Raw genomic sequence first — 12,548 nt, 5'->3', positions numbered from 1 at the left:
CATCTCTCAATAGTAATTTCTATCAAAGGAATGTGGAGCCCATTTGGGACAGCATGTTGTCTGGGTTCATTTCCATTCAGATGTACTCGCACTTCCCATGCAGCTCAGAAAACATGCTTATCTTTTCCAAGTAGGGATGCTTCTTGACATAGCTAAGAGATGCTGGAATACACTCTGTGTGAAGCACAGTGAATTCACGGCAGGAATTGCTTTCCCATCTCCTGAGCACACCAGTCAGCTCTGAAGCGATTTCTTCTTCTCTGTTAACAATGTAAAGCTTTGGCAGATTACCCAACTTAAAAAGTAATTTAAACTGCACTTATAAAATATTTCATGAAACATTTCTAAAAACATTGCCACTTTCACTCCCCAGCCATGACAGTAGCAGTTGAAAGAAGGATAGTGCAGTGAAACCGCTCTCTTAAACTCAGATCTCTTGAAATTTCTGCTACTTCAAGCTGCTATTTCTATTCTGTATTCACTTAAAAGGTGTGGAAAATAGGCATATTCTATATCAGATTTTGTTGTTTTAAAACTGGTGGAAGTAAATACTTTGATCTAATCACATGTAAATTATGTGTCACTGTTAAAATATGGGACTGCATGTAAATCTCAGATACAAAAGAAGTCATCACCGTCTCCATGTAGAATGAAAAGAAATGTAGAATATTAAAATCAGGAGGTTCAACTTTATTAGCATAACAGCTTCAGTTTATATTCATGTGCACCAAAAATGCATTCACAGCAAAATAACTCAGAAAGAAGAAAAGCCCTGATTCAGCACAGTAATTTAACTCATATTTAGCCTAAGCATATGCTTAAGTCCAGCTGGGCTTAAGTCCAGATGGAGAAAAGTCCTCTAATAGTCAAGATAAAGTCAATAAAAGTTGAACAAATGATTGCAGGCTGACCAAAAAATCCAGAATAGTTTTTATCTGAGTTCAGTCTTTGTTTCAATTCAAGTGTGTTCTGTTGTTACAAATCTCTTTGTCCGGGCCTAAGCCAAGTCCTCTGAGGCTAACAAATTCATAATAAGTACTATCCTTGAAGAATGGGGGGCAAAAGCTTCCAGACTGCATCAATCTTCCATTGACAGCAAAAGAAGTGGATGGAGCAGCTACAGGTAACAGCAGCAGAAGCCAAGTGGGGCATACTGGTGTATACAGAGAGCCGAACAGGACACTGTTCGTCCTCCATTTTGTGTGAAAAAATGCAACAGGCCATGAATTCCCACCTGCTCCCTTCTCCCTCCTGAGCTGAGCAGCAGTCCAGAGCTTCAAGGTATTCCCTCCCCGTCCTCCCAGCTGGGGGTAGGCTGTCATTGCTGAAAGGTCTCCAGCTCTCCCATACAAAGGCAGGCCTGGTGTCAGGGCTAGAGAAAGGACTTAAACCGCGGGTGGCAGAGAGCTGTTTTCCTCCCCTACCTGCTCTAGGGGAAGCGCTCGCTTTGCAGGAGGTGATTTTCAGTGACAAGACACTGATGCAGAGGTGGTTGTGGCCACTGCATGCAGAGATCCCTGACCTGGCAGGCTGTTGTGACTCCCTCTGAGAACTGGCAGTGCCTTGTCAGGCTGCTCTCAGATTTCCCAGCTCAGTGATCAGTGACAGCACTGTTACAGACCATCATGGCAATGAAGCCATGGCTCAACTGCATAAGGGGGGAGAAGCGAGAGAGGGCTTCGCTCTCTGCCCGTCCGTCAGCGCTTGTGTGAGTGTCTGAGTCCGCATCCAGTTCAGGCATCAGCCCGAGAAAACAGAGAAGGGTTTTGTGACTTGCCTTGGTGAAAGTGTCACACGTTAGCTGCAGCAAAGAATACAAAGCAGTACTGCTAGGCTTGGGGAAGACATGAGTATGTTAAAAGCAAAATAAGATCAACATAATAGGGAATGGTTTTCAGCCACTATTAAGTGGAAGAAACCTATGCTACCCTTCAAACAATAGCACCTGGCACCCGAACAGAAAAGCAAGGCATCTCAGCTCACACACATGCAAGAGGCTAACAGATGCTAACTGATGCTAACAGACTCTCAGACTGGCTTGAGAGGGTATTCCAGGACTGCTGGGCTGCAGTGGGCAACAATGGGAGAAGACTGAGGAACTCTGCAGTACCACCGCTCAGACTGACCCTCAGCTGCTCATAAGCAGAACTGCTTGTTAAGACCATGAGCTTTTCAGGGCAACAGCAAAATTCTTACTCAATATGTATATGACACCTAGAGAAGGAAAAGTACATTGTCAGTGAAGCCAAAGTTGTTAGCATAAATATTGCAATGAAAAAAACTTTTTCTCAAATTGAGGAAGAAACACCTGATTAATCTGGACAATGGGCTGTGCCTCCTGTGGGTACAGGCATCAGCAGCAGGGTAAAACATTTTGTCCTGTTCCAAAAGGCTTGATGCCCTAAAAGCTCTAAACCCCCTAAAAACTCTCTGGTGACATGAATTCAACCGTTTCCCAACAATCTTCTTTTCCAGAGCAACAGTGAGACACCCTCTTTCAAGGCAATGCAAAGCGTCACTGGCCCCATGCACACAGGAGGAGATCACTGCTTTCTCTCTCTGCACATTAGGTGACTTCACTCTGTTTGCTGTGAGCTTTTGCAAAAGGTTCCTTTCATCAGCTGCCTTTGAGGTTCTTTGAAAAATGGAAATAATTAGGCATGTGTATTTTCATTGGCACAGAGAGGCTGAAGCCTGATCTGAAAGGCTTTGCCTTTGCAAGAAAATAATAGGTCCAATTAAATGTACTTTATTCTCTGAAGTTCAAACGCCATAGCTTTGGGGGCAAAAAATACGTGCAGAACAGGGATATAGGTATATATAGGACTGGGGTTAAAGATAATCTGGGTTTACAAAACAACAATGCTGATGATTAATAGAGAAGCAAAGGGTGAAAGTGTGACACTCCTGTCCAGAGGGACAACAAAAAAGCCCTGTGTCCACTGGCACTTAGTCCACTGAGAACTGAGTGACTCCATTTGCATGCGTAATCATACACCAGCCTGCTAAAATGATGGATGTAGCTGTGATAAAAACACACTGGCCCTGAAGGGAGCTGGCTCAGACCCCTAATTATCACTCATGATTCCTTGTTCAGTTAATACTTGCAAGAAGTTTCTAAACTTTCAAAGGAATATAAATCTTATCAAAGTATTTCTAATTGCACGTAAATGACAGGTACAGTGTCATTTAGCTTGGGCTGCAGGGAAGGGGCAGCAGAGTTCTCCAGAACCAGTGCAAAGGTCTAGTACTGCATTCAAAACTCAGAGAGAAATCAAACCCTCATATAAATTTTAACTGAAAGCAAAATTGCAGTTAAAAACCAGAGAGGATGCTCTAAAAATAATTAAAATCATGTGAGACAAATCAACATGCTCCTCTGCTTATGGGTCTTGGCTCTCTGGGGGCTAACGCCTGTCTTTGCTGCCTGCAATGGCTTTCTTTCTGTATGCTTGGACAAAAGACACTTTATTACAGTAATTTATCACCCCATAAAAGTGGCTTTCTTGTATTGCTGAATAATTCTGAAAGAAATATGTTTTAAAAATTAAAAATGCAGTCAGTGTATGCACACTCAGGTCTGCTGGGAGACATTTCTGCAACTACTGTAACTGCCTGGGTAGTTTTAATACCTCTACCTTCTATTATTTAAAGTATGATGATATTTTTTTTCCTTCTCTGAGCTTTGTCAGCTATAAATAAAAGATAAGGGTTGAATTGTACAGGGTATCTGTAAGCACTTCCATTATTGATACTTAATGCTACTTGGAGGGGGTGGTAAGACCATGGTGCTTCTCATTTGCACCTAAACCCTGAGGCCCAGCTGAGAAAAGCAGAAGGTGAATGTTTGAGAGGTCATTTTTTCTGTGCATGCTTCCATTTTTTGTCCTCCATGTGGCACCTTTCAGCATGAAAATGAGACCTATCCACAGATATTTAATGAAACATTAAACAAAGATGCTTGGTGTGGCTGTGAAAACTGTTTGATGGGACCCAGGATTAACAGGAAAGGATTCCTAGGATAATCTCGGGACTCAGAAGATTCTCAGACAAGGTGTAGAACCGTGTCCGTGATTGTGAAACAACAAAAACTTGTTTTGCACTTTATTATCCCAGAGGGTCCTTTGTCTGCTGAACTGGAGCTGCTTTCTCCCCAGCTCTGGAACAAAAGGAGCTCCTTTTCTTGGCACTCTTGACTTTTAAAGTGTTGCCCTTGTTTTTAGCGCCACATCAGTCAGTTGTTCCTCAAAAGCAGTAAATAAGGAAAAAAAAAACATGCTAAGATGGGATCAGTAAGAAATATACTTATCAGACTTGTCCCAAAGCAGAAGGGTTGTTTGACCTGGGATCAGTCTGAAGGAAAAGGAATGTGTTAGTAAGGCTACTGTTAAGGCAGACCTGTAATATGGTTTTACAGGTTCCAGGGTCCTTGTTCCTCACTCTGCTGTCTCCACCAGCTCAGCATCCTTAGGCACTGGACTGAAGCAGGACATTTGCCCCAGGGTGAGTGTCCCTACAAATCTTTTATTTATAGCTCACTCATGTCCTTGTTCCTCAGGAAAGTGGCGCCAAAGCAAACCACATGTACATCTTTTTGTCTGCTGCTGTAGCTGTATCAAGAAATTTTTTGCTGTTAAAACAGATAGGCTTTTCAAAAGGGTGAGGACTACCTACTCTATAGGAAGTGTCATCCCTACAGTCTCTTGGATTTGCAAAGTAGCAGGAATTGGGTTGGAACAAACACATGAAAGTAATCCTAAGGGATAAACGGGCATGAATCCTGCCCTCTGTGTCATTTCTCCAATGCTTTTAAAGATCATGTGGCAAATTCTAGCCCATGGAGCCAGGCGAGTGAGTGCAGTGCCAAAGTTGGAGAATAACTGGGTAAGTGGAGTCACTGTCAGACTCAGCCACCCGTGTGTCCACAGGCTCATACAGGGAGACGGGAACCATTCAAAGCGATGCTTCCCTGGGAGTTTTCATAAGAGCTAATGACCGCCTTCGGTTTTATTGTGGCCCAGTGAGATCACAGAGTAACCGGATTGCTAATCAGCCCCGATAACACACCAGCATTTGCCTGATGAGTCAATAAGTACATTGAGCTGAGTTTCCCCTTCATATTCTCTGTCTTCCATATTGCCTCAGAACTGGTAATGACTGTATCAGATATCCTTTACCAGCCGTACACTAATTACAGATCTTCAACCAGTCCTGATGGTTCTTCAAACCACAAGATGACAAAATTAGATCATTACTCACATCACCCTCTTTGCAGACAATTATCAGAGGGATGCAACAGTATCTCTCCCCATTTCATTTTCTAAGAAGTGACTTCAAGACCCAGAGAGTGAGATAGTGAGTCATGCTCAGAGGTTTCTTCACCAGCTTTTATTTAATCAAAGTTAACAATAAGAAAAGCTGCTCTCTGTGCATAGATACCTAAAAACTGTACTCACATGGTAGCACTGCAAGAACAGCCACACAAACCTCAGGCTCTGCGTAAATTCAAATCACTGGTCTACATTTTAAAAGCAAAGGGGTTGCCAGGCAAATCATAGGCACCACTGAAAGCAGAAGGGTGGGAGCCTGCATCCAACCATGAGCATAAGGGAGAGTCCCTAAGTTATCTCACTGACAGATGGACTCCTTCTGTATCGCACGTCCTTGAACTGCCATTTCAGTTGGAAATACGCAGCAAGCAGTCACACAGACACTGGGCAGGGCGCTTAGAGGATTGGTGCTGTAGAAATGCCTAGACAGACACTCACTTGTTGAGCTAGCAAGTTTTGGTACAGGTACAGAGCTACACTGAATCAGACCAGAGGCTCATCTAGCCAGTGTCCTGTCTCCATCAGTGCCCAAGGCAGATGCCTAGGGCACAGTTTAAAGTCAGGCCACTGTTCAGGCTGACCCAGTTTAGCTTTTCATTTATGAAGTCATCTGGGGAAAGACACACCAGGCTGAGCTGGGCATTTCCCACATAAGCGTGGCAGCATTCCAGATTTCCTAAAATGCCACAAAACCCACAGCCCCACTGCTTACACTGCCCTTGCAGTCAGCTGTGTGAGCTCCTGCTAAGCACAGTTATCTTTCCGGGCACTCCCAGCCAGACTTGCAATACCACAGATACTTTGCAGAGCTGCCCTGATTATGCTTCATGTTATGGTACCAGTTCTACGCAGCTTAAAAGGCATTAATAAATAATTAATTGAAGTTGTTGGCTTGCTATATATATATAAGCAGCATGTGTCCAAAATGGTTACCAGCACATCAGTGGAAGTTACCATAGATAATGATAAGCTACAATTAAAAACAATCTATTGCTCTGCTGGACTGTGTAACCGTATGTAATAAAAGACTAATCACTTATTAAAACAGCTACAAATATTTCATTAACCTTTATGCATTATTTCTAATGGGGCTTGTCTACTCTGCAGTCACTGCAGCGACTAAGTGACAGAAGTACTGGGCAGGATTTAAGCAGCCCTGTTCTGGCTCTGCGGGCAATGCAGCTGCTGTGACTAACAGTATTGTTAGTGCTTAGCCCCGAGTATTTACCCAGCCTTTTGGGCTGGGTTTCTGGCCCATGCTGAGTTCTGCGCTGTTGCAGCACTACAGTTAGCAGCACACAAAGAACAGGTTTAAAGCTGAAACTGGAGCTGCAGCTCCTGTGAGAGCACATTGAGAAATGACTCTTCACCATGGAGCCCTGCATGACACATCTCTGGCAGAGTCAGGCTGCTCCCTGTGAAGTGGCGATTCCCAGCACTGGCATCCCAAACTGGATCCCCCTGGCTGACTTCCTGCATGCTGCAAAGACATTTTGCCTACACACAGTGGACATTCCCCATAATTCTCTAGTGACCAGTTGAACTCTTGCCACCTGGTTTCCTTCCCATAATAGAAATCAGATGGGTCTGTTTTCTGGAAAGAAGCTCTCCAGAGAGCTCTGGATGTCTCTGCTCACCTTCATTTTGTGTGAGCATCACCTGTGCTGGGAACACCCATGTTGTATTGTGCCATTTGCACCTGGGGAGCTCATTCCATTTATTGTGTTCATGTTCTGTTATCAGTTGGATCTGGATTTACACAGACATATGGAAACTCAGGCAAAATCTTTCCTCTGAGCACACACTATTAACTCTGCTGATTACTCCCAGCAGTACTTACCACTGGATAAGAGAGGCTTTCAGAACTGAAGTACTTCAAGGACTGTGTTTCCTTCACAGAAGCTTGTCTGCTTCTTCAACACCCTGCTATTTGAAGCTCTCTCTGCCCATGGCAGCCTATCACAAGCCTGCAGAAATTAAATCAACTCAAAAATGGTGTGCGAACTGAAAAATGGTTTTCAGGAATGCTTTTTAAGCGTGTAAAATAACTCCATGGCTTGTTGAAAGCCATCAAGGAGTATGCTTGAGGAACAGTGTTTGCAGACAGCAGAAAATAGCTCTTCATTCCAAAGGACAGTAAAGTATCTCTAGTTCTCTTTCATTCCTATGCAAATGTTGTCCTTTAATGTGGCTGGTCTTCGAGTGATAAAGGGCGTACCTTCCCCATCAGATGAAACTATGGTCTCTTTTCTGTGTTCCTTATCATGCTTTCTCTATGCAGGAAAGAGTCTAAATTCTTCCTTAACCTCTCAGATTCTGCTGTGTTGAAGCCCCAGTATTACATCCTATTTGGCTTCCCAGCCCTACCAGCTCTCAGACAGAATCATCTGAGACATTGCCTGGGCTGCAGCCCTCCTTTATTCTCATGTTTGTGGGACCTATTCACACATAAGGGACCTCCATTTTGCTTGATCTGAAAGATATGTGACATGTGGAAACAACATACTTTGAAACATTCATGCAGCAGTTCCATAACCTCTGCCAGAGTTCACAAGTTGCACGTAGACAGATTCCCTAAATCACTACGCTGAAATACACTGTTCTCCAGCAAAGCCACTTCTGTGCCTAGATGTAGTTTCTGCCTGTTGGTATCTTTTGCTTTTGAAGGTTGGAATTTGTCTGATATATCAAGGCTAGGGGAGGAAGCAGTATTTTGCTGACAAAGGTTTGAAACTCCTGTCAGTTTTCACCTGTGACTTTCAAACCAAACAAAGCTCTAGTATTGCTAGATGTCACAACAACAATGTAAAGTGTCGCTTAAGTGCATGTTTCCCCACTGTTTCCCCAAAGCACCAAACAGCCAGGTCTAAGCAGAGGGTTTGGGAACCTCTCAGTGAACCTGGGATAAGTTTTCAGCTTGTAAAGTAAGTCGATAAGTTTCTTTTTACACAAATCTACCTTAGGTGATACGTAATTTATTAAGAACACGTGCACCTTGTTTCCACTGGGGTATGAGTGTGCTGGAGCTTGTATGGCAGAGGAATCCTTCCCTGATCCTCTAATACTAGGGACATATTCAAAAGCACCAATCACAGAAGCACAAAGTTTGAGCAGCAGCATGACTCACCACAAAAGATAAAATATCAGCCTCCCAGGAACGGGTCCAGGAGCACAGGGACTGCTGTAACTGATGAGCTGAGTGGTCTGTCTGCTCCAGGGTCCTGCCTCCCACACTTGCCAGCAGCAGCTGTTAGAGAGAAAAGTGCAAAATGCACTGACCGCAGTGCAAGTTCCTCTCTGCTCCCCACCCCCGCCCCCCGCAGCAGGACAGCAATTTGTGCTCTGAAGCAGCAAGGTTTAGCTATCCAGCCCAGAATGATGTGATGTGGTGTTTATAAACTCATTATTACATGTGAGTAATGAGACAATCCAGAGATCCCAAATATATTTTTTGCCCTGTTAAGTTTTTGACCCAGACAATAATTTTGCTGAATTGAAAGTACAATTTGTATGAAAAAGACTCTCTTTTTCTGTTAATCTTCGTATTCCTGCTTTGCCGTACACGGTCTCTCTGCAAGACTTGTCACAGTAGTGGAGATTGCCCTAGTGCATTACAAATGGTGGAAGGTTAAGAACGATGTGGCAGGTTCTGAAAAATTCTAAAGAATCTCAGGCAACGATTCTTTAAAGTTTTTCTTTGGCATATGTCTCCTTTAGCATTGAAAAAGGGGTTATCTACTGTGGACATTATATACAGGGTGGGGAGCACAAGGAAATTTATGAACTGTTTTCTGGAGAGCAAGCGCCTTTCAGTTATGGTATGTACAAACTTAACATCTTATGCTCGATTTGACAAGAAAGAAGAGTTTCACTAAATTGTCCTTGCATTTGCTCCATCCCCCTTGCTGCTTTCAAATGCAGAAAGCATTCATCTCCTTTTCAAAGATCCAAAGAAGACAAGTCTCAGAAGAGAGCATTCCTGCCCAGGGTTGGATCCAGAGTTTCTGCACTTGACTCTGTTAATAATGGGTGTCCCTGAACTCACTGTTTACAGGATGAATGAAACATTTTTCACCTTTTGTTTGCCTCTGTTCTTGGCGCCTCTGCAAACTATGAAAAGCTGAAAAATCTGGAGCTTGCCAAGAACTGTTAATATGAAAACTTAATCTTTCCTCTCTGGTCTGGCAGTCACAGCTGTCAAACAACATCTAATATCTGATCTTGGGCAACACCTGAGCTTCTTCATACAAAATGGCGCAGAGCTGGGGCTCTACATACACGTCATACAGGTCCATTTCTTCTTGTGTTATGTCAGGAGCAGCCAGGCACTGCAGCACAGCTTGGTCTACTGCCTGTTCCCTCTTCCAGAAGCACCATTTTTTAAAAACAAAATCCTTGGCTGTCTTAATCCTTCCAGTCCATTTTCCAGTTCATTTCACCCACTGAAGTAATCATGGTTACTTCTAATGTGTCTCAAAGTATCTGAAATAGCTTTTGTGATTTCCTACTGCTGGCTTTGGAAGCAAGCGAGCAGGGAAGTTGCCCAGGGCTCAAGGTCTTAGGCAGGGCCTGTTAAGCTAATACAGGTAGTAGTTGAAGCCTCACTGATATAAGTGTAAAGGAGTCGTCCATCCCTTGGCCTCTGCTTGAGTCTAACAGCCATTCTACATGCTGCTTTCACTCCTACATAGTTTGTCCTGTGTGCAAAGTGGTCTCTCTTGGCAGTGCAATTTTCTTCCTAATGTTAAATCTTTTGGGTCTCTTCAGCCAAAGCTGAGTGCAGTTTCCCACAGAGCGGGACACCGTACTGTGTATGTTAAGCCTGATAGCAGGCCCAGTTTTCAGAAGTGCTGAGCACTCACAACTTCTATTGCGGTCAGGAGGTGCTTCGTGTTCCCTGAAACCACAAGCTCTGCAAGTCCAGCTCTCCATGTCCCCATTCCTCAGTACTGAAGTCAAACCCACTGTCTTCCCAAGTACTCCAGTACTCTCAGCTGATGTAAATTAGCTATATTCCACGGAAGGCAGCTGGACCACACAGACTCGCATTGGCACTCTGATCCCACCTTTGCCAAGGACACTGCGGGTTTATTTACACGGGTAGCCACTGCCTGGCCCATATTAGTGCTTCAAATATATAAAATATTGCATGCAAGTTGAGACGGGATTGCTTGAATGGGTTAGGGAGTATCAGGAAGCCAGGCTGGGCAAGCAATTGCGTGATGTGCACGCCTTGTCCCATACCCTGCAACACACCACCAGTCAGTTCACTTCATATTCCTGTTCAACCACCCGAACGGTCTGTCAGTGGTAACGAGCAGAGTGGGGCCGAACAGACCAGCCTTGACAGACTGTAACAGGAGCTGTGGACCCAGCTGCATGTGCTGTAAAACTCTCCTTGACACCACCACAGTCTGCTCTCTTGGAGCCCTGGAATGGTTTCAGCATTTCTCAGACAGTATCATATCAAATTACTGAAAGTATTTTCAAAGGGGTATTTGCTTCCCTAAATTTTGTTTGCGTTAATAAAAACTGACAGAGTTGGAGAGAAAGCAAAGCACATGTGTTCCTGGAAAGAAAAAAAAAAAAAAAAAGCCAGTCAACAAAAATGTGACCAACTGGAGAACAGTGCAATCAGGATGGCTTTGAAACATCTGCAGCCAGAGAGTGAGGGAAGAGCACAGGGAAAGAAGGAGCAAGAAGGGGAGAAGACAGCTCTCCGCAAACCTCAGGCTACCTTCAATGTCCTCCACTCACTGCCTTCTCTTACAGATGCTTATTTACATGTGGTTCAGGCAGGTAAGGCCAGAGCTGAATAGACACCTGGTGCACTTCCAGCAGCAGCATTCTCTTCCTTATGAACAGATATGGTCTCCTGTCTAGGAGGAAGAATAAGTCTCCAAGGCTGACATTCTAATAACTTTTAGCAGTGCTAAATAAAAGTTGGTGGCAAGAGGAGGACTATTTTATTTACTTCTAAGTGCCAGAAAACAATTTTTCGTTTCTTTCTCAGGTCAGTCATGTGTTTGTAGCTTAGAGCTAATTAAAATGCTAAATTACCTCCAGCAACTGCAGAGAAAAATCATAAGTTAATTACCTGTGAGAAAAACTTTTAAGTTTCTTAGTTCATTTTGAGATAAACAAATGAAACCCCCAAGATTTGTTGCTTTGGTGGGTTTTCATAACAGGAAATGGTACTACCACATTTCTGTCTGTAGGAACTTCCTCTGGTTCCCCTCTTGGCACTAAGGGAACTTTAGGAAGCTGCCTGAAACAGGCAAAAAACCTTTGCCGTGGCAGGAAGCCAGTTCCCTTCACTTTCTGTCTCCTGCTGAAGTTATTGGGAACCACTGAAAGGCTGCCTGGCACTTGGCTGAAACAGGAAAGTAAAGGTCTGTGTCCTGCAGTTCTGTGCTCTTAACTTAGACACACAAGGGAATTAAAAGAGGAAAAGTAATGTCCTGATTTCCTATGCTAAGCCCTGCTTGCCTTGTGTGAAACAGACAATCTTACTCCAGGACAGTCTGATCCTAGACTGAACCCATCCACACACAGAACAGGTACTGCTCTCTGCATTCATGGGCAGCCTTTTTGCAAACTAACATTAAAAGGCAGACAACACCTGTAGCAACAAAATGAAAGCTGCACTCATCGGAAAACCTGGCCTTTGGCAGCACACATAAGGTCACATTAAAGTGTCCACATCCCAGCCCTGAACACCCCTGCCTGAAGTTCCAGGCACTCCTGTTACCATCCTGCCAATGGTCTGCGAACGTGGCTCAGCTGCAGGCGTGGAGCAGGGGCTGCTGCATACTGTTTCCCCCATCTTTTAAGCAGCCCATTGCTTACTGCTGCTGAAATGCTGCCTGCAAGTCATCGTACTGCCTCTTATATAGAGAGTTTATAATGCACTATAACTACACTGTACAGGGTCAGAGCTGCTTAAGCACCTGTAATGGGACCTACAAGCAAAGAGTAGGCAAGGATAACACTCTAGATCCCGTGCTCATTGTGCCTGGAGGGGCAGGACCTGGACAACCCCCTGCTGAGACTGTGCCACTCCAAGGAGCTTGCTGTGTGGCAGAGCAATAGAGAGGTCCCTGAATGGTCACTATTAGCAACTGTGAAATACGTATCTCACCCAGACACACCGTTAAAATACATCTTTCTAATTTGGAAAAGCAGATTTTGCCATCCTCCCCCACCCTTTCAAGCTCA

The 12,548-nt window shown here is 44.1% G+C and overlaps 1 long non-coding RNA gene across 2 annotated transcripts in view; it reads right to left on the bottom strand.

Moving 5' to 3' along the window:
* Positions 1–734: 734 nt before the first annotated feature.
* The window catches only part of LOC129783666 (uncharacterized), a 52,518-nt gene continuing 40,704 nt past the window's right edge, over positions 735–12,548 (bottom strand). Inside the window, exons 2-3 of one of the 2 annotated variants that reach the window (XR_008745446.1) lie at positions 8,458–8,577; positions 735–2,214 (exon numbers count right to left, since the gene is read on the bottom strand). This is a non-coding gene — a long non-coding RNA (uncharacterized LOC129783666). Of the gene's footprint in view, positions 2,215–5,735; positions 7,298–8,457; positions 8,578–12,548 lie in introns of those variants that run through there. The other variant, XR_008745445.1, reaches the window with a different exon arrangement.

Source organism: Falco peregrinus, chromosome 1 (genome assembly GCF_023634155.1).
Source record: "Falco peregrinus isolate bFalPer1 chromosome 1, bFalPer1.pri, whole genome shotgun sequence".
Lineage (NCBI taxonomy): Eukaryota > Metazoa > Chordata > Aves > Falconiformes > Falconidae > Falco > Falco peregrinus.
The sequence above is the reverse complement of the archived record's forward strand: the minus strand, read 5'-3'. Positions and strand labels throughout refer to the sequence as shown.